The sequence below is a fragment of the Ranitomeya variabilis genome, chromosome 1, assembly GCF_051348905.1.
Source record: "Ranitomeya variabilis isolate aRanVar5 chromosome 1, aRanVar5.hap1, whole genome shotgun sequence".
Lineage (NCBI taxonomy): Eukaryota > Metazoa > Chordata > Amphibia > Anura > Dendrobatidae > Ranitomeya > Ranitomeya variabilis.
Window position 1 is genome coordinate 812372804 of NC_135232.1, and position 27952 is coordinate 812400755.

The window sequence follows — 27952 nt, forward strand, 5'->3', positions numbered from 1 at the left end:
GTGCGATAGGACCCGGCACCGGATTAGGGGAGACGGCGTCAGAAGCTGCCAGTATAGGTTGAATAGCAAGGCAGCTCTTCAGCCAGTCTGTCCCATCCTCCTGTCCGGCCCTGGCCAGAAGCTGCTGCAGCAAGTTCTCCATTCTTCTACAGGTATCTTCGTTTTCTTCAGGTTACCTCAGAATGAGGTAAAACCGTATGTACAGGGCTATTTATAGCCCATAAATCATCTGCCACACAGCAGCCCACCAATCAGAAAACGATATTCTGGGCGCAAAGCAGCCAGAAAAAAACAGTTATAACTGCTCTTGGTTAAGAAACCAAAGCTAACATTAGTTAATCAAATTACCTCACAACCTTTATCATGAGGTAAATCAAATTCATAAATTCAGGGCCTATGTGTCCATGAGACCCCCCCTATAATTCTTTATTATGGACGGGGGGGGGGCTAACATTATGATGACCTATGTCCAGGTCTTGCAAGGGAGGCTTAATCTGGTACATAAACAACAATTTAAGATCTATTAAACATGCTTATCAGCTGAATCTACTAAAATGGTGGTTATACGCAGACACGTTAGAAGGAGCATAGACCAACGGTTTGAAGACCAATTCCAAGTCCATGTGTCCACATCTACCTTTGTGAAACTCGAGGGAAAACAAACCTGGATCTACGCTACACACTGCAAAAGTGTCAAAAAAACTGAGAAAGAAAGAATCCTAAAACACACTTTTTCATACTGGCTGTATCAGTGACACAGTGGGTTGTCACAGGGACACCTGCACACAATATCCACAAAGTGGACATTAAAACATATGCTTTGGAGTGTAGGTATTCAATAAAACCTAGGATACAGAATATTGTTGCTATGTTTTAAACATGACAGTGAAGGAAGAGGACATGTACCTGGCAAGCGGGAGGTTATAAGTGAAAGTAGATCACATTAAAAATAATGATTGTAAGGAGTAATAATAATATAATTTGTTGTACATTAACATTAAGGAAAAATTCTCCTGCAATTAATGCAGATCGTATGCTAAAACAAATGCAAGAAAATTCTATAGACTGAATAGTACATTTAAGAGCAAGAGTTGTGATCTAACTCAACAGATAAATACAGACTTATCTAAACATAAAGTAGTGTATTACCTTCAAAAAGTAAGATTTTAACCCCATTCACGACCTGTGATGTATAGATATGTCATAAGTCGTGTCCCAGCATTTGATGCCAGTTCCAGCACTGAACCCACATCTTTCCGGCACATGACAGCTGATTTCATCAGCTGTCATGTGCCCCTAATAGCCACGGGTGGATTTGTGACCCACTTGTGGCTATTAACTGCAATATCTGACAGTGGCATTTAACACAATCGTGCTCGAAGCACATCACAAACATCACCCAATCGCGCCCCTGTCACATGATTGTGTGGCGTCAATAGGTTTGCATGACAACTGGGAGGCAGAAGACCCCCTTGCTGGTGATTTCAGATCTCCTATGAATGACCACTCGTTGCTGGAATTCATGGAAGATGATACATTTTGCTACACACAGCAGGGCTTTAGCCTTTAAATTATAAATTTGAATTGACTTTTCCCTCTTCCAATAGCTGTCATACTGGGACAAATCCCAGACAAAAGAGACCATGATATGATACTCTCTTAGGAGTGGTTGGAACTAGTGATGAGTGAATATACTCGTTACTCGAGATTTCCCGAGCACGTTTGGGTGTCCTCCAAGTATTTTTTAGTGTTCGTAGTTTTAGTTTTAAGCGCCGCAGCTGAATGATTTACATCTGTTAGCCAGCATAAGTACATATGGGGGTTGCCTGGTTGCTAGGGAATCCCCACATGTACTTATGCTGGCTACCAGATATTACTCATTCAGCTATGGTGCTAAAAGCTAAAACTCCAAGCACTAAAAAATACTCGGAGGACACCCGAGCGTGCTCGGGAAATCTCGAGAAACGAATATATTCGCTCATCACTAGTCGGAACCTGTTTAAGGGTGCTAAATGGTCTATCATAACCACAAAATTATTATTTTCATTCTCCCATTGAGAACAAACAATATTTTTCAACTAGCTAGAGCAGTACCAAAACCTTTTATCTCTTTGAACGAAATGGGATTCACACTCTCCAAAGCTGGATATTATGGTTTTCAAGGTATGACAATTAATGCCAACTGGTTGTCCACAATTTTAGAATTCAGTAAATAGGGCTGGAGATTGACAAGCAATATTTACTGATATGTATTCATAATGTTATAGAACAGATGCAGGCACTAACTAATATATCAATGTTTATGAATTGGACAGTATATACCTTGAAAACAACATACCAACATATGCAGAAGCAGCAAGCACAGAGAGATCTCATGGGTAATAATATTGCTGTATGAGAACATTTCTTCAAAAATATGAGGTGTCAGCAGAGCATGCCTTAACTCCTTAAGGACCAGGGGTATTTCCGTTTTTGCGTTTCCATTTTTTTCTCCCCTTCTTTCCACGGCCATAATTTTTTTCTTATTTTTCCATCAATATGGCCATGTGAGGACTTGTTTTGTGTGGGACAAGTTGTAATTTTGAATGGCACCATTGATTTTACCATATCGTGTACTGGAAAATGGAGAAAAAAATCCAAATGCCGTGAAATTGCAAAAAAGTGCAATTCCACAATTGTTTTTTGGATTTTATTTTACTATGTTCACTAAATGCTAAAACTGACCTGCCATTATGATTCTCCAGGTCATTACAAGTTCACAGACACCAAACATGTCTAGGTTTTTTTTTAATTTAAGTGGTGAAAAAAAAAATCCAAATTTTGTAATAAAAACAAAAAAGTTGCCATTTTCCAAGACCTGTAGCATCTCCATTTTTTGGGATTCAGGGCTGGGTGTGGGCTTATTTTTTGCGCCGATCTGACCTTTGTATTGATACCATTTTGGTGTGTATACGATCTTTTGATCGCCCATTATTGCATTGCAATGTTGCAGAGACTAAAAAAAACGTAATTTTTGGAATGTGAGCTTGCTACAGATTTTTTTATGAACTGCAATAGTTTACTTTATATTCTTATTGTCCTGGCAATTGATGTTTAATAGGGTCCTTAGCCATAAAACGTCCCTCACATTTGAGGGATCCTTTTATTAGCAAATAAATTTGTCTTTTATTATGGTCATAATAAAGATTGTCTATTAGTTTTCTATAATTTTGTTCTTGTGCTTTTTCTGGCTATCCTATATCACTCCTTCTGTAGAGTGTTTGAGTGTTCCGGACAGGTTTATATGCACTGACAGCACAATTTTATCTTTGGATCACCTTCCTATTGATCCTTTCTCAGGTTGTCTACTTAATTTGGACTGACACAATTAGTCTTACAATTTTATGCAAGATGTAGAGGTGCAATTAGTGACCTACTGGTATCCACACCCATTACCTACCATCACACTGCAACTGCAAGGATGCCAGGATATACTGCAAGATAGCACACAGAGACAATTTTTTATGAGAGAGATGTAATGATACATGAGATGTATACAATTGCACTTATAGTATACTGTCCTCATACATGTTAGCAGGGTGTGCAATGAGACATGTAGCTAAACCCCGTATCTTCTTTAAGAAAATAGGCTGTATAATTGTAACTTTCTTTATTGATTGCAGCTAGTGTTGAGCGATACCGTCCGATACTTGAAAGTATCGGTATCGGAAAGTATCGGCCGATACCGGCAAAGTATCGGATCCAATCCGATACCGATACCCGATACCAATACAAGTCAATGGGACTCAAGTATCGGACGGTATCCCTGATGGTTCCCAGGGTCTGAAGGAGAGGAAACTCTCCTTCAGGCCCTGGGATCCATATTAATGTGTAAAAGAAAGAATTAAAATAAAAAATATTGCTATACTCACCTCTCCGACGCAGCCTGGACCTCACCGAGGGAACCGGCAGCGTTGTTTGCTTAAAATTCGCGGGTTTACTTCCTTACGTGAAGTCCCGGCTTGTGATTGGTGATTTTAAAATGTGCGCTTGTCCTGCCTCCCGTGACGTCACGGCTTGTGATTGGTCGCGTCGCCCATGTGACCGCGACGCGACCAATCACAAGCCAGAACGTAATTTTAAAATCCTGAAGGACCAAAAATTATGTCACGGCTTGCTGTGATTGGTCGCGTCGCGGCCACATGGGCGGCACGCGACCAATCACAAGCCGGGACTTCACGTAAGGAAGTAAACCCGCGAATTTTAAGCAAACAACCCTGCCGGTTCCCTCGGTGAGGTCCAGGCTGCGTCGGAGAGGTGAGTATAGCAATATTTTTTATTTTAATTCTTTATTTTACACATTAATGTTGTTTCGATACCGATACCCGATACCACAAAAATATCGGATCTCGGTATCGGAATTCCGATACAGCAAATATCGGCCGATACCCGATACTTGCGGTATCGGAATGCTCAACACTAATTGCAGCTCTTACAGGAAAGGGTGAAATTATAGGATGCAATAACAGGATCATTTCAGAATATATAACTTCACAGAGCATAAAACACAAATAGTCTGCAATACACAGTAACATGAGGTAATACACAGGTAACATGAGGTAATACAAACTGATGATTACCTACTTAGTACAGCAAATATATTGATAAACACAGGAGTGTAACACATAGATAGTGCTTACCAATAGAGATGAGCGGTGTTCGAGTTGAACTGTTCGCCAATTTCAAATTCAAGCTGTTTTGGGCAGTGTTCAAGTTGTTCGACGAACTCAAACAATTTGCTTAAAATTCGGCTGTTTGAGTTTCTGTTCGATAACTGTTCGTTCACCAAAAGCCTAACTTGATTTGCACATTAAAACTGTTTATCATTGTTAATAGACTGTTTCAGTGTATAGTGGGTTGGGGGGCGGGGGATAGATCTGTGCTGAAATAATGCAGATCTCCATTTTTTTTTCTTTCCCGCATTTACAGTGGGGCAGTGCAGCCTCTCAGCCTATCAGCAGTGCGCACACACACAAAGCAATGTGCATGTGATGCACACAAGCAAGAGCATGTGTCAATGGCTGTGTATGTCACATGTCCTTGCCCTATAAGAACAAGCCATTTTACCCGTCACCACCATTTCCTCACTGCTGCAGCTTAGTGTTAGACTGCACCGCTGCTGCTGTGGGCACTATACAGTCTAAGAGTCTTTTTTGCAAGCGTATTTTCTGAGACATAGGTTTAGGGAGTCGGGAGTCGGGACTAGTTGTAATATCAGCGCTTTTCTGGGTAGGTTACAGCAGTTCATAGCACTTTTTGCCAGGCAGGTCTGTGCCAGTGCTGTGCTAGTGTTTGTCACAGCATTTGGTGTTATCTAACTCAGCCAATCCTTTTGGGCTAGTATCATTGTCTGGTAGTCATCTGAGTAGTCTGCCTGTGAAGCTAGCTACACCGCCTGTGTATCTCAATTTTTACTGCATCTAACCCAGTAAAATCATTTTGGGCCTAGGAGCAGTGTCTGCACGTCAGCGGAGTAGCCCGCCTATGAAGCTAGCTACACCGCCTGTGTATCTAAATTTTTACTGCATCTAACCCAGTAAATCGTTTTGGGCCTAGGAGCAGTGTCTGCACGTCAGCGGAGTAGCCCGCCTGTGAAGCTAGCTACACCGCCTGTGTATCTAAATTTTTACTGCATCTAACCCAGTAAATCATTTTGGGCCTAGAAGCAGTGTCTGCACGTCAGCGGAGTAGCCCGCCTGTGAAGCTACACCGCCTGTGTATCTAAATATTTACTGCATCTTACCCAGTGAATCGTTTTGGGCCTAGGAGCAGTGTCTGCACGTCAGCGGAGTAGCCTGCCTGTGAAGCTAGCAACACCGCCCGTGTATCTAAATTTTTTGTGCTAACAACAACAGATACAGAGTTGCCAATTAGTAAAGCCCCAAAATGAGTGGCAAAAGGCCTGCTGCTGGTGGAAAGGGGAATAGGCGTGTTTGAAAGGGGAAAAAAGGTTGTGTCCGTGGGGTAGGTGGTAAAGCAACAGTAACATCTGCAGAAGAAAGACCATCTTCCAGCCAAAGTAAGATGCCTACTTCTTTTCATGGACAATCTGATATGATCCTTTTTTTTGACCATCGCTACGTGCATCGCTAAAAATTCCAGATGAGGCACAAAGACTGCAGGTGCTTGAACGGATATCAAGTGCTCTTTCAAGTGGGCTCTCCTCCACCTCAACTTCAACACCACAAAAACTCCAGTCCTCAGAAGTGTCACCCCAATCACACTTGCTTCCTCACAGCTTCCAAGTCTCCAGCCGCCCATCTGAGTATGGGGTAACACAGATGGTTGAGTCTGCAGAGCTGTTTACTCATACTATAGCCTGGGAATCAGAGGTCTGCTCCAGAGCTTCTGTGAATCCAGATGACGAAATGATCTGCACTGATACCCAGAATCTTTGTGAGTTGGATCCAGGCCCAGATGAAGAAGGTTCTGAGCATAATGTAGACCCTCATTCCCAAACTGTAACTCCTGTTGGTGGAGACAATGAGGAAGATGATGATGAGACTGAGATACCTGATTGGAACGAAAACTTGACTTTTCGGTCAGTGCAGGAAGAGGTTGGCTCTGAGGACGACGGGTGTGAGAACACACAGGGTGATGATGACGAAGTTGGAGACCCCACTTACTGTCAACCCACAGTCCGCCAGTCCATGAGGTCAGCAGAGGAGGTGGAGGAGGATGCTAGTGACAAGTCTGACGATAAGGTTAGGTTGCGCCTTCCTGAACAGAGACGGAGTACTGGAAGCACGTCAACAACTGTTTGCTCAACCACAACTGTGCCTCTGAGCACAAGTCGTAGTGGTTCTTCAGGTCTCATGGGCTCTAAGCCTTGCATAGCCTGGGCATTTTTTGAGATTGCAAAGGATGACCCAACTCATTTTGTCTGTAAGATTTGTCACCAAAATCTCAGTAGAGGCCAAAAAATGAATAGTTTGAGTACTTCATGCATGAACCATCACATGGATATGAGGCATAAGTTGCAGTGGGAAGCTCACTGTGCTACAATGTGACCTAGTGAGCCAGGCCAACCACCGTCTGCCTCATCAAGTGCATCCGTGGCCTCTTCATTCTCTGTGACTGTGGGGACAGCAGTCGCACATGGTTTTGGACGCAGACCTTCCACATCTTTATCCACAACAGCCAGTGTGATTGGCAGGTCGTCAGGACATTTGCAAGTGAAAACACCTGCTGGTGTTCAGCGGTCTACGACATCAACACCACCACATTTTGATCAAGGCACCATAATATCTCTGCCTGCACCTTCCTCACAGACCAGCAGCTTTCCGGGGACACTCTACTCAACCCCATCTAAGCACAGCAGCCAGCCCTCGGCCCCTCAGATGTGGACAAGTAAAAGACCATTTCCTCCTAGCCATGACAAAGCTAAGAGGTTGAATTTCACCATCTGCAAGCTGTTGGCTACAGAAATGCTGCCTTTCTGCCTGGTGGACACATAGGATTTTCGAGACCTTATGTCCGTGACAGTGTCCCAGTACCAGATGCCCAGTCGCCACTACTTCTCAAAGAAAGCTGTGCCTGCACTACACCAGCATGTCACACTCAACATCACTGCTTCCTTGAGAAACTCTGTGTGTGACAGGATGCATTTCACCACAGACGCTTGGATGAGTAGACATGGACAGGGGTGTTACATGTCAGTGACTGGGCACTGGGTAACTATGGTGACATCAGGAGAAGGGGCTGCTGTTGTGAATTTGGATTCTGGGCTCCCCCGGTGGCTACTGGTGGAATTGAACTTGTGACATCATCTTCCCTGTTCACCTGTTCTGATTAGATCTGGGTGTCGCTATATAACCTGGCTTCTCTGTTAGATGCTTGCCGGTCAACAATGTTATCAGAAGCCTCTCTGTGCTTGTTCCTGCTCCCAGACATCTACTAGATAAGTTGGACATTCGTCCATGTTTTGTTTTTGTATTTTGGTTCCAGTTCACAGCTGCAGTTTCGTTACTGTGTCTGGAAAGCTCTTGTTGATCAGGAATTGCCACTCTGGTATTATGAGTTAATGCCAGAGTCCTAAAGTAATTTCTGGATGTGTTTTGTTAGGGTTTTCTACTGACCATGAAAGTATGCTTTCTGTCTTCTGCTATCTAGAAAGCGGACCTCAAATTTGCTAAAACTATTTTCCTGCTGCGTTTGTTGTTTCATCTCATATCACCGCCAATATATGTGGGGGGCCTCTGTCTTCTTTTTGGGCATTTCTCTAGAGGTGAGTCAGGTCTTATATTTCCCTCTGCTAGCATTATTTAGTTCTCCGGCCGGCGCTGGGCATATAGGGATAAAAAGTAGGACATGCTACCTGGCTACTTCTAGATGATGCGGTAGGTTTAGTTCATGGTCAGTATAGTTACATCTTCCAAGAGCTTGTTCCTATTGAGGCTTATGCTAGTTCTCTGGCCATGGAGATCATGACAGTTTGACCGGCCCACTAAAGGGTTAAAATCCTTGGCTGAGAAAGGAGAGAATTAAGAAGTCTGCTGAAAATTTTTTTTTTTTTTTTTTTTTTTTTTCTCTAGTAGTTAGTGTGCTCTTAATTGGATCACTTGCCAGTCTGTCTATGCTGCAGTCTTTCTTTTTTTTTCTCTCTCCTTCTAATCTTTGAATGGCTCTATGTTCACCTGTCTATAATGGATCTACAGAGTGTAACTGCAGGTTTGAATAATCTCGCCACGAAAGTACAAAGTTTGCAAGATTTTGTTGTTCATGCTCCGGTATCAGAGCCGAGAATTCCTTTGCCGGAATTCTTCTCAGGGAATAGATCTAGCTTTCAGAATTTTAGAAATAATTGTAAGTTATTTTTGTCCCTGAAATCTCGTTCTGCTGGAGACCCTGCACAGCAGGTTGGGATTGTGATTTCCTTGCTCCGCGGCGACCCTCAAGATTGGGCTTTTGCATTGGCACCAGGGGATCCTGCGTTGCGCAATGTGGATGCGTTTTTTCTGGCCTTGGGGTTGCTTTATGACGAACCTCATTTGGAGCTTCAGGCAGAAAAAACTTTGATGTCCCTATCGCAGGGGCAAGATGAAGCTGAAATTTACTGCCAAAAATTCCGTAAATGGTCTGTGCTTACTCAGTGGAATGAGTGTGCCTTGGCGGCTACTTTCAGAGAGGGTCTTTCTGATGCCATTAAGGATGTTATGGTGGGGTTCCCTGTGCCTGCAAGTCTGAATGAGTCCATGACAATGGCCATTCAGATCGATAGGCGTCTGCGGGAGCGCAAACCAGTGCACCATCTGGCGGTGTCCACTGAGAAGACGCCAGAAAACATGCAGTGTGATAGAATTCTGTCCAGAAGCGAGCGGCAGAATTTTAGACGGAAAAATGGGTTGTGTTTCTATTGTGGGGATTCTACTCATGTTATATCAGCATGCTTTAAGCGTACTAAAAAGCTTGATAAATCCGTTCCCATTGGCACTTTACAGTCTAAATTTATTTTGTCTGTGACCCTGATTTGCTCTTTGTCATCTATTACTACGGACGCCTATATCGACTCTGGCGCCGCTTTGAGTCTTATGGATTGGTCCTTTGCCAATCGTTGTGGGTATGATTTAGAGCCTTTGGAGACTCTTATTCCTCTGAAGGGGATTGACTCCACCCCATTGGCTAATAATAAACCACAATACTGGACACAAGTGACTATGTGTATTAATCCGGATCACCAGGAGACTATTCGTTTTCTGGTGCTGTATAATCTACATGATGATTTGGTGCTGGGATTGCCATGGCTGCAGTCTCACAACCCAGTCCTTGACTGGAGAGCTATGTCTGTGTTGAGCTGGGGATGTAAGGGGACTCATGGGGACGTACCTTTGGTGTCCATTTCATCATCTATTCCCTCTGAAATCCCTGAGTTCCTGTCTGATTATCGTGACGTCTTTGAAGAACCCAAGCTGGGTTCACTACCTCCGCACCGTGAGTGCGATTGTGCTATAGATTTAATTCCGGGTAGTAAATACCCAAAGGGTCGTTTATTTAATCTGTCTGTGCCTGAACATACTGCTATGCGAGAATATATAAAGGAGTCCTTGGAAAAGGGACATATTCGTCCATCGTCATCTCCCTTAGGAGCCGGTTTTTTCTTTGTGTCAAAAAAAGACGGCTCTTTGAGACCATGTATTGATTATCGGCTTTTGAATAAAATCACGGTTAAATATCAATACCCGTTGCCGTTGCTGACTGATTTGTTTGCTCGCATAAAGGGGGCCAAGTGGTTCTCTAAGATTGATCTCCGTGGGGCGTATAATTTGGTGCGGATCAGGCAGGGGGATGAGTGGAAAACCGCATTTAATACGCCCGAGGGCCACTTTGAGTATTTGGTGATGCCTTTTGGTCTTTCTAATGCCCCTTCAGTCTTCCAGTCCTTTATGCATGATATTTTCCGCGATTTTTTGGATAAATTTATGATAGTGTATCTGGATGATATTCTGATTTTTTCGGATGATTGGGACTCTCATGTCCGGCAAGTTAAGAGGGTTTTTCAGGTTTTGCGGTCTAATTCTCTGTGTGTCAAGGGTTCTAAGTGCGTTTTTGGGGTTCAGAGAATTTCCTTTTTGGGATATATTTTTTCTCCCTCTTCCATTGAGATGGATCCTGTCAAGGTTCAAGCTATTTGTGATTGGACGCAGCCCTCTTCTCTTAAAAGTCTTCAGAAATTTTTGGGCTTTGCCAACTTTTATCGTCGATTTATTTCTGGTTTTTCGGATGTCGTTAAGCCATTGACCGATTTGACTAGACAGGGTGCTGATGTTGCTAATTGGTCCCCTGATGCTGTGGAGGCCTTTCAGGAGCTTAAGCGCCGTTTTTCTTCTGCCCCTGTGTTGCGTCAGCCTGATGTGACTCTTCCTTTTCAGGTTGAGGTCGACGCTTCTGAGATCGGGGCTGGGGCAGTGTTGTCGCAGAAAAGTTCTGACTGCGCCGTGATGAGGCCTTGTGCCTTCTTTTCCCGTAAATTTTCGCCCGCTGAGCGGAATTATGATGTTGGGAATCGGGAGCTTTTGGCCATGAAGTGGGCGTTTGAGGAGTGGCGCCATTGGCTCGAGGGGGCCAGACATCAGGTGGTGGTATTGACGGACCACAAAAATTTGATTTATCTTGAGACCGCCAGGCGCCTGAATCCTAGACAGGCGCGCTGGTCATTATTTTTCTCTCGGTTTAATTTTGTGGTATCGTACCTACCGGGTTCTAAGAATGTTAAGGCGGATGCCCTTTCTAGGAGTTTTGAGCCTGATTCACCCGGCAACTCTGACCCCACAGGTATTCTTAAGGAGGGAGTTATCTTGTCAGCCGTTTCTCCAGACCTGCGGCGGGCCTTGCAGGAGTTTCAGGCGGATAGACCGGATCGTTGTCCGCCTGATAGGTTGTTTGTTCCTGATGATTGGACCAGTAGAGTCATCTCTGAGGTACATTCTTCTGCATTGGCAGGTCATCCTGGAATTTTTGGTACCAGGGATTTGGTGGCAAGATCCTTCTGGTGGCCTTCCCTGTCACGAGATGTGCGAGGCTTTGTGCAGTCTTGTGACGTTTGTGCTCGGGCCAAGCCTTGTTGTTCTCGGGCTAGTGGATTATTGTTGCCCTTGCCTATTCCTAAGAGGCCTTGGACACACATCTCGATGGATTTTATTTCAGATCTGCCTGTTTCTCAGAAGATGTCTGTCATCTGGGTGGTGTGTGACCGTTTTTCTAAGATGGTCCATTTGGTTCCCCTGCCCAAATTGCCTTCTTCTTCCGAGTTGGTGCCCCTGTTTTTTCAAAATGTTGTTCGTTTGCATGGTATTCCTGAGAATATCGTTTCTGACAGAGGAACCCAATTTGTGTCTAGATTTTGGCGGGCATTCTGTGCTAGGATGGGCATAGATTTGTCTTTTTCGTCTGCTTTTCACCCTCAGACTAATGGCCAGACCGAGCGGACTAATCAGACCCTGGAGACATATCTGAGGTGTTTTGTGTCTGCTGACCAGGATGATTGGGTTGCTTTTTTGCCATTGGCGGAGTTCGCCCTCAATAATCGGGCCAGCTCTGCCACTTTGGTGTCCCCGTTTTTCTGTAATTCGGGGTTCCACCCTCGATTTTCCTCCGGTCAGATGGAATCCTCGGATTGTCCTGGAGTGGATGCGGTGGTGGAGAGATTGCATCATATCTGGGGGCAGGTGATGGACAATTTAAAGTTGTCCCAGGAGAAGACTCAGCTTTTTGCCAACCGTCACCGTCGTGTTGGTCCTCGGCTTTGTGTTGGAGATTTGGTGTGGTTGTCTTCTCGTTTTGTCCCTATGAGGGTCTCATCTCCTAAGTTTAAGCCTCGGTTCATCGGTCCGTATAAAATATTGGAGATTCTTAACCCTGTTTCCTTCCGTTTGGACCTCCCTGCATCCTTTTCTATTCATAACGTTTTTCATCGGTCGTTATTGCGCAGGTATGAGGCACCGGTTGTGCCTTCCGTTGAGCCTCCTGCTCCGGTGTTGGTTGAGGGTGAGTTGGAGTACGTTGTGGAAAAAATCCTAGACTCCCGTGTTTCCAGACGGAGACTCCAGTATCTGGTCAAGTGGAAGGGATACGGCCAGGAGGACAATTCTTGGGTCACTGCATCTGATGTTCATGCCTCTGATCTGGTTCGTGCCTTTCATAGGGCCCATCCTGATCGCCCTGGTGGTTCTGGTGAGGGTTCGGTGCCCCCTCCTTGAGGGGGGGGTACTGTTGTGAATTTGGATTCTGGGCTCCCCCGGTGGCTACTGGTGGAATTGAACTTGTGACATCATCTTCCCTGTTCACCTGTTCTGATTAGATCTGGGTGTCGCTATATAACCTGGCTTCTCTGTTAGATGCTTGCCGGTCAACAATGTTATCAGAAGCCTCTCTGTGCTTGTTCCTGCTCCCAGACATCTACTAGATAAGTTGGACATTCGTCCATGTTTTGTTTTTGTATTTTGGTTCCAGTTCACAGCTGCAGTTTCGTTACTGTGTCTGGAAAGCTCTTGTTGATCAGGAATTGCCACTCTGGTATTATGAGTTAATGCCAGAGTCCTAAAGTAATTTCTGGATGTGTTTTGTTAGGGTTTTCTACTGACCATGAAAGTATGCTTTCTGTCTTCTGCTATCTAGAAAGCGGACCTCAAATTTGCTAAAACTATTTTCCTGCTGCGTTTGTTGTTTCATCTCATATCACCGCCAATATATGTGGGGGGCCTCTGTCTTCTTTTTGGGCATTTCTCTAGAGGTGAGTCAGGTCTTATATTTCCCTCTGCTAGCATTATTTAGTTCTCCGGCCGGCGCTGGGCATATAGGGATAAAAAGTAGGACATGCTACCTGGCTACTTCTAGATGATGCGGTAGGTTTAGTTCATGGTCAGTATAGTTACATCTTCCAAGAGCTTGTTCCTATTGAGGCTTATGCTAGTTCTCTGGCCATGGAGATCATGACAGGCTGCTGTCCAAGTCTTGCCGTCCCCATGAGTTGCACGTTGATCCTCCGTATCTCTAAGTTCCTCCACTGCTTCTGCCTCCTCAACCTCCTCTCGGTCCTGAACCTGCACCCAAAGTCTGTCTGGTAAGGCCACATGCTGTTGTGAACTCTGTTTCCGGGCTCCCTCCTGTGGTCATGAGTGGTACTGTGTGAGTTCTCTCTTTGGGCTCCTCCTGGTGGCTCTTTTTGTTATTTTGCAGGTTTCTGGCAAGATCAGCTGTCTCGTCATCTGCTAGTTAGGTTTCCTATTTAATCCACCTGGTCCTTCATTCCTTGCCTGTTGTCATTGTATTCAGTGCTATTCTGATTGCTCCTGTCTACATCCGTTATCAGTCTCTCCAAGAGAAGCTAAGTTCTGTTTGCTTATTTTTGCTCATCTGTGTTCAAGATGTTTCCTAGTATATGATGAGTTTTTGTCCAGCTTGCTAATATGTGATTTCCTTGCTTGCTGGTGCTCTGGGGTGCTGAGTTGCTCCCCCCACATCTTTAGTTGGTGTGGGGGTTCTCGCATTCTCTGCGTGGATATTTTTGCATAGGGTTTTTTACTGACCGCACAGATCCCTTGCTATTTTCTGCTATCTAGCGTTAGCGGGCCTCATTTGCTTAACCTGTTTCATCTCTGCCTTTGTCTTTTCCTCTTAACTCACCGTTATTATTTGTGGGGGGCTTCTATATCTCTGGGGGATTTCTCTGAGGCAAGTGAGGTCTTACTTTCTCTTTAGGTATAGTCAGTTTCTCAGGCCGTGAAGAGACGTCTAGGATTTCAGGAAACGTTCCATGGCTGCCTATAGTGTGTGCGGTTAGGATCAGGTTTGCGGTTAGTCCAGTTACCACATCCCCAGAGCTCGTCCTATTATTTTCTACTTAGCTGGTTAGATTTGTGATCCTAAGCCACTAGGATCATAACAGTGCAACAGGCCAAAAGTGTTAAATGCATCGCAAAAGTGGGATAAGAGAAATCCTGAGTTCAATTTTTTTTTCTGCTCTGCAGTCTGTCCTGCTTCTCTCCTCCCCTTAATCTCTGGGTGGCTTTGAGTTCTGTTGCAGACATGGATATTCAGAGTCTGACTTCTAGTGTGGATCATCTTGCTGCAAGGGTGCAAAGCATTCAGGATTTTGTTGTTCACAGTCCTATGTCTGAGCCAAAAGTACCTATTCCTGAGTTTTTTTCTGGAGAAAGATCTAGGTTTCTGAATTTTAAGAATAATTGTAAATTATTTCTTTCTTTGAGACCTCGTTCCTCTGGTGATTCCGCTCAGCAAGTTAGAATTGTTATCTCTCTGTTACGCGGCGACCCTCAAGATTGGGCCTTTTCCCTGGCGCCAGGAGATCCTGCATTGCTGAATGTGGATGCGTTTTTTCTGGCGCTTGGATTGCTTTATGAGGAACCTAATCTGGAGAACCAGGCAGAAAAGGCCTTGCTGGCTCTCTCTCAGGGTCAGGATGAAGCTGAGGTGTATTGTCAAAAATTTCGGAAATGGTCGGTGCTTACTCAATGGAATGAGTGTGCCCTGGCTGCAAATTTCAGAGAAGGTCTTTCTGAAGCCATTAAGAATGTTATGGTGGGGTTCCCCACGCCTGCGAGTCTGAATGAGTCAATGGCTTTGGCCATTCAGATTGATCGGCGTTTGCGGGAGCGCAAACCTGCGCACCATCTGGCGGTGTTTTCCGAACAGAAACCTGAGTCTATGCAATGTGATAGAATTCTGACCAGAATTGAACGGCAAAATCATAGACGTCAGAATGGGTTGTGCTTTTACTGTGGTGATTCAGCTCATGTTATCTCAGCATGCTCTAAGCGCACAAAAAACTTTGCTAGATCTGTCACCATTGGTACTGTACAGCCTAAATTCATTTTGTCTGTTACTTTGATTTGCTCTCTGTCATCCTACTCAGTTATGGCTTTTGTAGATTCAGGTGCCGCCCTGAATCTGATGGATTTGTCATTTGCCAAGTGCTGTGGTTTTATCCTTGAGCCATTACAGTTCCCTATTCCATTGAAGGGAATTGATGCTACACCATTGGCCAAGAATAAACCTCAATACTGGACTCAAGTGACCATGTGTATGACTCCTGCACATCAGGAGGTGATTCGCTTTCTTGTGTTATATAATTTGCATGATGTTGTCGTGTTGGGTCTGCCATGGTTGCAGGCTCATAATCCAGTCCTGGATTGGAAAGCTATGTCTGTGTTGAGTTGGGGTTGCCAGGGAATTCATGGCGATGCTCCCTTGGTATCAATTGCTTCCTCTACTCCTTCTGAAGTCCCTGAGTTTTTGTCGGACTACCAGGATGTATTTGATGAGCCCAAATCCAGTGCCCTACCTCCTCATAGGGATTGTGACTGTGCTATAAATTTGATTCCTGGTAGTAAGTTCCCTAAGGGACGACTGTTTAATTTGTCAGTACCAGAGCATGCCGCTATGCGGAGCTATGTAAAGGAGTCTTTGGAGAAGGGACATATTCGCCTCTCCTCGTCCCCTCTTGGTGCGGGATTCTTTTTTGTGGCCAAAAAGGATGGTTCGTTGAGACCCTGTATAGATTATCGCCTTCTAAATAAAATCACGGTCAAATTCCAGTATCCCTTGCCATTGTTGTCTGATCTGTTTGCTCGGATTAGGGGGTCAAGTTGGTTCACCAAGATAGATGTTCGCGGTGCGTATAATCTTGTGCGTATAAAACAGGGCGATGAATGGAAGACAGCATTTAATACGCCTGAGGGCCATTTTGAGTACTTGGTGATGCCTTTTGGACTTTCTAATGCCCCTTCTGTGTTTCAGTCCTTCATGCACGATATCTTCCGAGAATATCTGGATAAATTTATGATTGTGTATCTGGATGATATTTTGGTCTTTTCAGATGATTGGGAATCCCATGTGAAGCAGGTCAGGATGGTATTTCAGGTCCTGCGTGCCAATGCCTTGTTTGTGAAGGGTTCCAAATGTCTCTTCGGAGTCCAGAAAGTTTCCTTTTTGGGCTTTATTTTTTCTCCTTCTTCTATTGAGATGGACCCAGTCAAGTCCAGGCTATTCATGATTGGACTCAACATACATCGGTTAAGAGTCTTCAGAAGTTCTTGGGTTTTGCTAATTTTTACCGTCGCTTCATTGCTAATTTTTCTGGCGTGGTTAAACCTTTGACGGATTTGACCAAGAAGGGTTCTGATGTGACTAACTGGTCTCCTGCGGCCGTTGAGGCCTTTCAGGAGCTGAAGCGCCGGTTTTCTTCGGCTCCAGTTTTATGTCAGCCAGATGTCTCTCTTCCCTTCCAGGTCGAGGTTGATGCTTCTGAAATTGGAGCAGGGGCTGTTTTGTCACAGAGAAGCTCTGATTGCTCTGTGATGAAGCCATGTGCCTTCTTTTCAAGAAAATTTTCCCGGCTGAACGAAATTATGATGTTGGTAATCGGGAGTTGTTGGCAATGAAGTGGGCATTTGAGGAGTGGCGACACTGGCTAGAGGGAGCTAAGCATCGTGTGGTGGTCTTCACTGATCATAAAAATTTGATTTATCTTGAGTCGGCCAAGCGGTTGAATCCTAGACAGGCTCGTTGGTCATTGTTTTTCTCACGTTTCGATTTCGTGGTCTCGTACCTTCCTGGTTCGAAGAATGTGAAGGCTGATGCTCTTTCTAGGAGTTTTGTGCCTGACTCCCCTGGAGTTTCTGAGCCGGTTGGTATCCTCAAAGAGGGGGTAATTTTGTCTGCCATTTCCCCAGATTTGCGACGGGTGTTACAGGAATTTCAGGAGGATAGACCTGACCGTTGTCCATCAGAGAGACTGTTTGTCCCCGACAGATGGACCAGCAGAGTTATTTCCGAGGTCCATTCTTCAGTGTTGGCGGGTCATCCTGGGATTTTTGGTACCAGAGATTTGGTGGCTAGATCCTTCTGGTGGCCTTCCTTGTCACGGGATGTGCGTTCCTTTGTGCAGTCCTGTGGGATTTGCGCTCGGGCTAAGCCTTGCTGTTCTCGTGCCAGTGGTTTGCTTTTGCCTTTGCCGGTTCCTAAGAGGCCTTGGACGCATATTTCCATGGATTTTATTTCGGATCTTCCGGTCTCTCAGAGAATGTCTGTCATCTGGGTGATTTGTGATCGTTTTTCTAAAATGGTCCATTTGGTGCCCTTGCCTAAGTTGCCTTCTTCCTCCGATTTGGTTCCGTTATTTTTTCAGAATGTGGTTCGTCTGCACGGCATCCCTGAAAACATTGTGTCTGACAGAGGATCCCAGTTTGTGTCCAGATTTTGGCGGTCCTTTTGTGCTAAGATGGGCATTGATTTGTCTTTTTCGTCGGCCTTCCATCCTCAGACGAATGGCCAAACCAAGCGAACTAACCAGACCTTGGAAACTTATTTGAGATGTTTTGTTTCTGCTGACCAGGATGATTGGGTGACTTTTTTGCCATTGGCTGAGTTTGCCCTTAATAATCGGGCTAGTTCGGCTACTTTGGTTTCGCCTTTTTTTTGTAATTCTGGTTTTCATCCTCGTTTTTCCTCGGGTCAGGTTGAGTCTTCTGACTGTCCTGGGGTGGATTCTGTGGTGGATAGGTTGCAGCAGATTTGGAACCATGTGGTGGACAATTTGATGTTGTCACAAGAGAAGGCTCAGCGCTTTGCTAACCGTCGTTGCTGTGTGGGTCCCCGACTTCGTGTGGGGGATTTGGTGTGGTTGTCTTCTCGTAATTTTCCTATGAAGGTTTCTTCTCCTAAGTTTAAACCTCGTTTTATCGGTCCTTATAAAATTTTGGAAATCCTCAACCCTGTGTCATTTCGCTTGGACCTCCCGGCATCGTTTACCATCCATAATGTGTTCCATAGGTCTTTGTTGCGGAGGTATGTGGTGCCTGTGGTTCCTTCTGTTGAGCCTCCTGCTCCAGTGCTGGTTGAGGGAGAATTGGAATACGTGGTGGAGAAGATCTTGGATTCTCGTATTTCAAGATGGAGGCTTCAGTATTTGGTTAAGTGGAAGGGCTATGGTCAGGAGGATAATTCCTGGGTTGTCGCCTCTGATGTTCATGCGGCCGATTTGGTTCGTGCCTTCCATGTGGCTCACCCTGATCACCCTGGGGGTTCTGGTGAGGGTTCGGTGACCCCTCCTCAAGGGGGGGGTACTGTTGTGAACTCTGTTTCCGGGCTCCCTCCTGTGGTCATGAGTGGTATTGTGTGAGTTCTCTCTTTGGGCTCCTCCTGGTGGCTCTTTTTGTTATTTTGCAGGTTTCTGGCAAGATCAGCTGTCTCGTCATCTGCTAGTTAGGTTTCCTATTTAATCCACCTGGTCCTTCATTCCTTGCCTGTTGCCGTTGTATTCAGTGCTATTCTGATTGCTCCTGTCTACATCCGTTATCAGTCTCTCCAAGAGAAGCTAAGTTCTGTTTGCTTATTTTTGCTCATCTGTGTTTAAGATGTTTCCTAGTATATGATGAGTTTTTGTCCAGCTTGCTAATATGTGATTTCCCTGCTTGCTGGTGCTCTGGGGTGCTGAGTTGCTCCCCCCACATCGTTAGTTGGTGTGGGGGTTCTCGCATTCTCTGCGTGGATATTTTTGCATAGGGTTTTTTACTGACCGCACAGATCCCTTGCTATTTTCTGCTATCTAGCGTTAGCGGGCCTCATTTGCTTAACCTGTTTCATCTCTGCGTTTGTCTTTTCCTCTTAACTCACCGTTATTATTTGTGGGGGGCTTCTATATCTCTGGGGGATTTCTCTGAGGCAAGTGAGGTCTTACTTTCTCTTTAGGGGTAGTCAGTTTCTCAGGCCGTGAAGAGACGTCTAGGATTTCAGGAAACGTTCCACGGCTGCCTATAGTGTGTGCGGTTAGGATCAGGTTTGCGGTTAGTCCAGTTACCACATCCCCAGAGCTCGTCCTATTATTTTCTACTTAGCTGGTTAGATTTGTGATCCTAAGCCACTAGGATCATAACAACACGCGTTCTAACTGCCCAGAAGTAACCCTGCACACCTCCTTACTATGCTGTCACCAGGGCTCAACGGCATCAGGTGGTGTTTACCTTGAAATGTCTGGGAAATGTGAGTCACACAGCTGAGGAGTTGTGATCAGCTCTGGAGACCGAGTTCCATCAATGGTTGTCTCCATTGAACCTGCAGCCAGGGAATGCCGTGTGCGACAATGCTGCAAAGCTGGGTGCGGCCCTTTGCCGGGGCAATGTCACACACATACTTTGTGTGGCTCACGTTTTGAACCTTGTTGTTCAGCAATTTTTATCCCACTATCCCGGACTAGATGGGCTTCTGCAGAGGGCACAGTCGCTGTGTGCTCACTTCCGCCGTTCGCATCTTACAGCTCAATTACTTAAATCTCTACAGAAGTCGTTGGACCTGTGTTGTGAATTCCGTTCTTGGGCTCCCTCCGGTGGTTGTAATTGGCACTTTTGTGAATTCTGCCCTTGGGCTCCCTCCGGTGGTTTTGAGTGGAACCGCTGCTCCTTGGGTTTAGCATTAGCAGCTGCTTCCACTGATTGTCTCTCCTGGCTCTGCTATTTAGCCTGGCTCTAGTCTTCAGCCAGTGCCAGCTGTCAATGTTTCTTGGTTGGATTCAGATCTCTCCTTGGATTTCTCTGATAGCCTGCTTCAGCAAAGATAAGTCATTGCTTGTTCTTTTGGTTGTCCACTTGCTGTGGACTTAATCATTCAGCTCATGTTATGTTTTTTCTTGTCCAGCTTGTCAGTATGATATATTCAGCTCAGCTGGAAGCTCTGGGGAAAGCAGATTTGCCCCTCCACACTGTGAGTCGGTGTGGAGATTATTTTTGTAAACACTGTGTGGATTTTTAGCTTTTAATACTGACCACACAGTATCCTTTTCTATCCTGTCTATTTAGTTAGAATTGGCCTCCTTTGCTAAATCCTGTTTTCATTCTGTGTATGTCATTTCCCTCTCCACTCACAGTCAATATTTGTGGGGGGCTATCTTTCCTTTGGGAATATTCTCTGAGGCAAGATAGCTTTCTGTTTCCATCTTTAGGGGTAGTTAGTTCTCAGGCTGTGACGAGGTGTCTAGGGAGTGACAGGAACATCCCACGGCTACTTCTAGTGTTGGTGTTAGGATTAGGAACTGCGGTCAGTACAGATACCACCTCCTCAGAGCTTGTCCCATGTTGCTCCTTAACCACCAGGTCATAACAGACCTGCCAATTCCCAGCTGAAATACGATGTGCCTACACGGTGGAATTCAACTCTGCATATATTGCAGCGACTGTGGCAGCACCGATGAGCCCTTGTGCAATACATTATGATGTACAGCCTGGGCCAACGAGATCCAGAGGTGGGGCAAATCACGCTGCAGGAGTGGTCTCAGATCAGGGACCTATGCACCCTTCTGCACAGTTTTGAAATAGCGATGAAGATGTTTAGTGCTGACGATACCATTATCAGCATGACTATTCTGGTCATTTACATGCTGGAGCACACCTTAAACAGTATTCGGAGTCAGGTGGTGGGACAAGAGGAGGAGGAACAGGAGGAGTCGTGTGCGGAAGGGATAATATCTCCAAGGTCCAGACAGTCGGCAGCACCAAGGCGGCTGGCATTGGAGGGTGGGGAGAGGGATTACCGAGGGCACATGGTAGCAGCCAAACTGTTGAGGAAGGTGCAGGAGCCGAGGAAGAAGTGGAGGAAGAACTGGCACTGGGCATGGAAGACTCATCAGATGAGGGAGACCTTGATCAAATTTCTGTTGTGCGAGGTTGGGGGGAGAGGGCAGAAGAAGGAAGCATGATTCTCACCTCGCCGCCACCAAGACAACAAGGACTTGGTCCTCCTGGATGCGCAAGACATATGAGTGCCTTCTTGCTGCACTACCTGACCCTCGGATTGACAGAATCCGAAGTAATGTCGACTACTGGGTTGCCACACTCTTAGATCCCTGGTACAAAAGTAAATTTGGTGAAATAATTTCTGCCATAGAAAGGGATTCACGCATGCAGGAATATCAGCAGAGACTGTTATAGAATCTTACATCTGCTTTTCCACAAAACACCAGTGGTGCACATAGTGAATATCTGAGTTCTAATTTGCCAACCGTGGGACTGTCGAGTCATCACTCAAACCGTAACAATAACATCGTATCTGGTGGTAACAGAAATTTTTTCCAATCCTTTCAAGAATTTTTTAGACCATCCTTTGCAAGTCCACAGGAGACAAGAAGTCTGATGCACAGCCAACGCCTAGAGAGGATGGTACAGGAATATCTCCAAGTTAACATCGATGCCATGACTGTGGAACTGGACCCTTGCTCATTTTGGGCTTCCAATCTGGAAGAATGGCCTGAGCTCGCCACTCACGCCTTGGGGTCGCTCCCACCCCCTTTTAACCTTTAGAAACTACATACACTATGACTTGGGGTAACACAGATGGTTGAGTCAGCTGTTCACTTATACTGTGGCCTGGGATTCAGAGGTCTGCTCCAAAGCTTCAGTGTCTGCTAGTCAGCAGAGTAGCAAGCTACACTGCCTGTTCACCTAATTAATAATTTTTAACTGCATCTAGCCCAGGAAATCGTTTTGAGCATAGTTGCATTTTGTGCTACTCAACAGAGTACCCCACCCATGAAGCAAGCTACACCGCCTGTTTATCTAAGTACTAATTTTTAACTGCATCTAGCCCAGGAAATACTTTGGGCCTAGTAGCAGTTTCTGCTACTCAGCAGAGTACCCCACCAATGAAGCAAGCTACACCGCCTTCTTTCTTTCTTAATCTAACGCCTCGGCTCTGGGGTGTCCACTCTCCCTCCAGCTCTCTCCTTCTCACAGGTGGACTACCGCATGTATTCACACTGTGGCGAATCGTTTGGGCCCAGGCATAAGAAGTCGTCGAGGTAATGAATAATATGTGCCCCTTAGAAACGTCCATTACGACCCATTCGAGGAAGCAACTAAATGCCTCAAATAGTGAGAAGGATATGGAGCACCCCATGGGCAAACAGCGATCTATGTAGTATGCTCCTTCACAGAAGCAGCCCAATAAGCACACTATTCGGAGGCACAGGTAGTAACCAGAACGCCCCCTCAATGTCAGTTTTGGCCATTAGGGTGCCCCTTCCCAACTTCTTGACCCACCTGATTGCCTCGTCAAAGGGGGTACAGTATATAGTACTGTACTTGGTTCCTTGTCGATGTTGTCATTTACTGACCTGCCCCTTGGATATGACAAATGGTGGATTAGTCTGAATGTATTGGGTTCCTTTTTTGGCACGACTCCCAACGGGGATACCACTACGTCTTCTAAGGAAAGTGTTCTGAATGGACCCATCATTCTACCTAAAGATATTTCTTTTTTTAATTTTTTTTTCACGACGTCTGTGTGTTGGTAGGCTGATTTTAGATTTTTACTCCAGCCTTTCTTGAGTTTAGAAGGGCATAACATGCCTATATCTGTGTCTCCTCCTCCTTTTACTCCTCCACCTCTTTTCTTTTTGCATGACTATATGTACTTGTGACTTTTCCATGTGTTTGTTGTGTCTTCTGAGCAGTTTGTCAGCTTTTGTACAACTTTTAAGGTGTTTTCTATGTGTTTTTAAGTGTTTGTGTTTGCCTGCCATTGGTTTCAATGGGGTTCGACGGGTTTCGTCGAACATTCGACGAACATTGGTCGAACACGCCCCAATTTGACGAACCGAAACGAACTCGAACACTAGGGGGGTGGCTCAACACTACTTACCAACTATGTTTAGAGCAGGCTGTTTAAGGAGCATGAAGAAAATGAATGGTGTGGTTTCTCCTAATACGGATGGAGGAACAATGGCTGCTGTTCCCTTCACAGTGTCATAATAAGATCACAAGATCACAATGCAACAGGAACAATCACACAATGCCCTAGGAACTTCCCATAACACATTGCAAATTAAACTAGAATCTATGCATTAAACAACCCGCAGATGGTGCTGTTACCTCACAATATGAAATATAGGAAGGATTAATACACTCAAAAATACAATGTCTGTAATAACGGAGACAAAAAAATATGACTAAACTTTCTAGACAGTAATTATATGGCTGGACAGAACATATAGCCAGAGTTAAATGTATACATTTGGCATCAGATTGTGAAGGGTGTCACTGCCCAGCACTGGTATAGCATTTTACATAATGGTCATCAACAGCAACCTAATATTTGTATTTACAGGAAAATAAGACATGTTGCTCGTGACCAACCAATTGTTTACTCTGTAAGACAAATTGGTTTCATAATATAGGTCTAAGGAATGAGGTGAAAAAGTAAAAGAAAATCCTCGGGAATATAATTAGTATACCATAAGCAGAGATGAGCGGAAATTTCAAGGTTCAGCTCAGCTTGGTTCGCCGAACATCCCAGTGTTCGACAAACCTGTTCGTTGAACATACCCGATCCCCATTAAATTCAATGGGAGGCAAAACCAAACACATAGACAACACCTTAAGGTGGGAAAAAAGCTTCCTGAACAGCTTAAATTAGGAGCAAACACCAGGAAAAGTGGATTCAATTGACCAAGAGTATAGACAAATAGTATAATTGCGCAGCATGGATGAATGGCACAGGGCTTGGACCAGCATTTCTAGCTGAAAGATTGATCAGCAACAGGTGGATGAATGACTGGTGTTCTGAGAGGTCTGCCAAATTCAGGCAACACACAAGAATGAAACCTAACTTGGAGTGCAAATATTTACAAAAATTAGGAGCAGAAAACAGGAAAAGTGGCATCAAATGACCCACTGTAGAAATGTGATAATGGCACAATTCAAATTGCTTTCTTGGTCAGCCACACTCAAGTGCACAAATATCAGCTTAATAGACCACAAATGTTAAAACAAAAGTAAGAATAGTAACAGGAAGTTGACTGATCAATTCACCCACAGTAGAAATTTGATAATGTCACAGCAGCATTCAGCCATGGGCCATGCGTGAGGAATCAGTGTCTTGGCTAGCATTTATACTTTTCAATTTAAGTTTATATTTTGATGAGGTGGGTGACGGACTGGTGTAAGCCTACTGTGCTGGGAGCTGTGATGCTTCATGCAACCCCTCAAACTGGATTTTTGCTCAGCTACACTCAGGTGCCACAAACATCAGTTTCATAGACTACTATTGTTAGAAAAATTTAAGGATAGTAACAAAGGTAGTTGACTGATGATTAATTCATGTACAGTAGAAATTTGATAATGGCACATCAGTTGTCAGCCATGGGCCATGCAAAAAATGTAAGGGTCTGGGCCAGCATTTAAAGCTTTGAATTTAAGATGAGGTGGGTGAGGGACCAGTGTAAGCCTGATTTGATGGAAGCTGTTGTGAATTTGGTTTTTGGGCTCCCCCGGTGGTCACTGGTGGTACTGGACTTGTGTGCTTCACTTTCTCTGTTCACCTATTTCCATCAGGATATGGGAGTATCCTATTTAGCCTTGCTTCTCAGTTATTCTAGTGCCGGCCATCAATGTAACCAGAGCCTTTCTGTTGCATGTTCCTGCTTCTAGACTACTATCAGCTAAGTTGGACTCTTAGTCCTAAGTTTGTTTGCATTTTTGTTCCAGTTCACAGTTATGTTATGTTTCTGTAGCTGGAAGCTCTTGTGGGCCGAAATTACCACTCCGGTGTCATGAGTTGACACATGAGTCTTAAAGTAATTTCTGGATGGTATTTTAATAGGGTTTTCAGCTGACCGTGAAGTTCCCTATTGTATCTTCTTACTATCTAGTGAGCGGACCTCGCTTTGCTGAACCTACCTTCATACTGCGTGTGTCTTTTCCTCTGAACTCACCGTCAATATATGTGGGGGGCTTCTGTCTCCTTTTTGGGGGAATTTCCCTAGAGGTAAGCCTCTAAGTTTTTTCCTCTATTGGGGTTAGTTAGTTCTCCGGCTGGCGCTGGGCGTCTAGGGATAAAACGTAGGTACGTCACCCGGCCACTGTTAGTTGTGTGGTAGGTTTAGCTCACGGTCAGCTCGAGATTCCATCACCCAAGAGCTAGTCTGTTATTTAAGTTCTCTGACGTTCCCTTGCCATTGGGAACCATGACAGGAAGCCCTGATACCTCATGCAACTGAAGCCATGACAAAGGTGGCACAGACTGCAATACCACAATATTAATTCATCACACTAAAAACTACACCATCACCTAGTCTGCCCAGTCTGCAACTGGGGTGCAAATGTCATCAGAGAATTCTGAGTTGGTCATCTTAATGAAAGCTAGGCAGTCCACACTTTCAGGGGACAACTGGAAGGGCTTATCTGTCATGACACCCCTAGCAGTGTTGAAGACATGTTCTGAGAGAATGCTGGCTACCAGGCATGACAAAACTCTGAGTCGTGACAGGCGAGTTCAGGCCACTCTTCCATTTGAAGCATCTGTAAAAATTTCCTCTTCTACCGTGGATATAACAGAGTGACAACCCAGTTGTCAGCACTATTTCTAATCCTAACAACATGAGCATCGTGTGCAGCAAGAAGGCGCTCATGTGTCTGGTGCTTCCATGAGGTCCAAGTCCATTGTGTATTAGTGGCGGGGTAACACTCAAGCTTGCTTCCTCCATCTCCTCCTACCAATCACAGACAATAGAGAGGGAATAATTATCCTCTTCATCTCCAGACTATTGCATGGCCATCAACATTTCCTCCTCCTCCTCCATTTGTCCCTCAGCTCCTGCACCTTCACTAATAGTTTGTCTGGTACCATGAGCCTCCCTTGATCACTGTAATCCACCATACCGTAGCACCAACCTGTGTGACGACAGTCCAAAACTTCGAGATATTGTTATTCCTTCCACATCTTCTTCTGCTTCTACTTCTTCCTCTGGGACCACCAGCTCCTCACGCAGACTTTTCAAAGTGTACTCAAGAATGTAGATGACCGGAAAAGTTATGCTGATGATGGCATTCTCAGCAATAACCATCTTAGGCATTTTAAACTGTGCAGAAGGGTGCAGAGGTCCTTCATCTGTGCCCACTCCGCAAGCGTCATTTGCACTAAGTCCGTACTACATTGGCCCAGGCTATGTGAAAGGACATACTGCACCTGGGCTCATCACTGCTGCCTCAGTCGCTGCAACATGTGGAGAGTTGAATTCCACCGTGTGGGAACAACGCGTATCAAATGGTTAACCGGTAGGTCGAAAAACCTCTGCAGCGATGCAAGTCAATGATCTGCGGATTGCGAATGGCAGAAGTGAGCACACTATGACCATGCTTTCTGAAGCTGCACATCATGGCAGTGATAGTTATGGAGAAATTGCTGTACCACCAGCATGAGTCACGTGTGTGAGGTTATCCCGGTGAAGGGCCACCACCTGGTTCTCACTCTTATCGCACACAGCCTTCCCTGCCTACACGTTCGTGTGACTATGATCTTCAAGGCATATTAATTTAAACACTGCCTGATTGTGGTGAGCCCTGGCTGTGCAGTACGGAGGTGGAGGGATTCTCTCTCCACTGTTGGAATTAATGGAGAGGATTAGAGCGTGCAGGTGGATACCCTAGAGGAGGTGGAGATGGCAGAAGCAGTGAAGGAAATGTTAGATACAGAGGTTTGTCTTGCAAGCTTTAATGATTTCCAGACTTGTGGAGCATCCCCTCACCAGCCTACCACCACAGCCACCAGAGTGACCCAGTGCCCAGTTAGCGAGATGTAAAGCCCCTGACCATGTTTGCTTATCCATGTGTCAGTGGTAAAATGCACCCTGGCAGACATAGATTTCTTCAAGGAATGGGTGATGTTGTCTTTGACATGCTGGTGTAGTACAGGCACAGCTTTCTTAGAGAAGAAATGGCGACTGGGCAACTGGTACTGGGGGACTGCAACAGCCAACAGCTTTCATAAACCATCTGTACTCACCAGATGGAAAGGCAGCTTTTCCATGACCAACAGTTTGGAGATGGTGGAGTTCAAGATCTTAGCTTTTACACGTGTAGGAGAAAATAGTCATTTATGTGACCACAACGGTGGGACCAAGGGCTGACTGCTGTGCTGAAAGAGGGTTAATTAGGTTGAACTGAACATGACAAACTGTTGGACTGTGAGTGCAGTGCAGGCGGAGATGTTATGGTTTATTGAGAAAGATGTGGTGTGCTCGATGAAGCAAAAACAGCAGGCATCTCCACTTCTATAATAGCTGAGGGGTTCTCACTCACCTCCACAGTAGGAGGTAAACAAGTGGAGGTTCTGTGACCGGAGGGAGACCTGTGTGAGAAAACTTGCCACGGTGACAGACGATGGTGAAGCAGCAGATATGGTTGGTGTGGCTGGTGGTTGCCAACGCATGTTGGCCCACATTTTTGTGTAGTGAAATTCCCAGGCTAATGAATGTTGATTGCACATGTGCCAGTGTATGCATGTAGTAGTCAAATTATTGCAATTTTTGTCTCTACTGAGTCTTTTTTTGCAAAATTGACAGCTAACTCAAGTTGAGTCATCATTTGCGGACCTCTAAAAAGGTCCAGACTAGGCAACATTTGCTGCCACT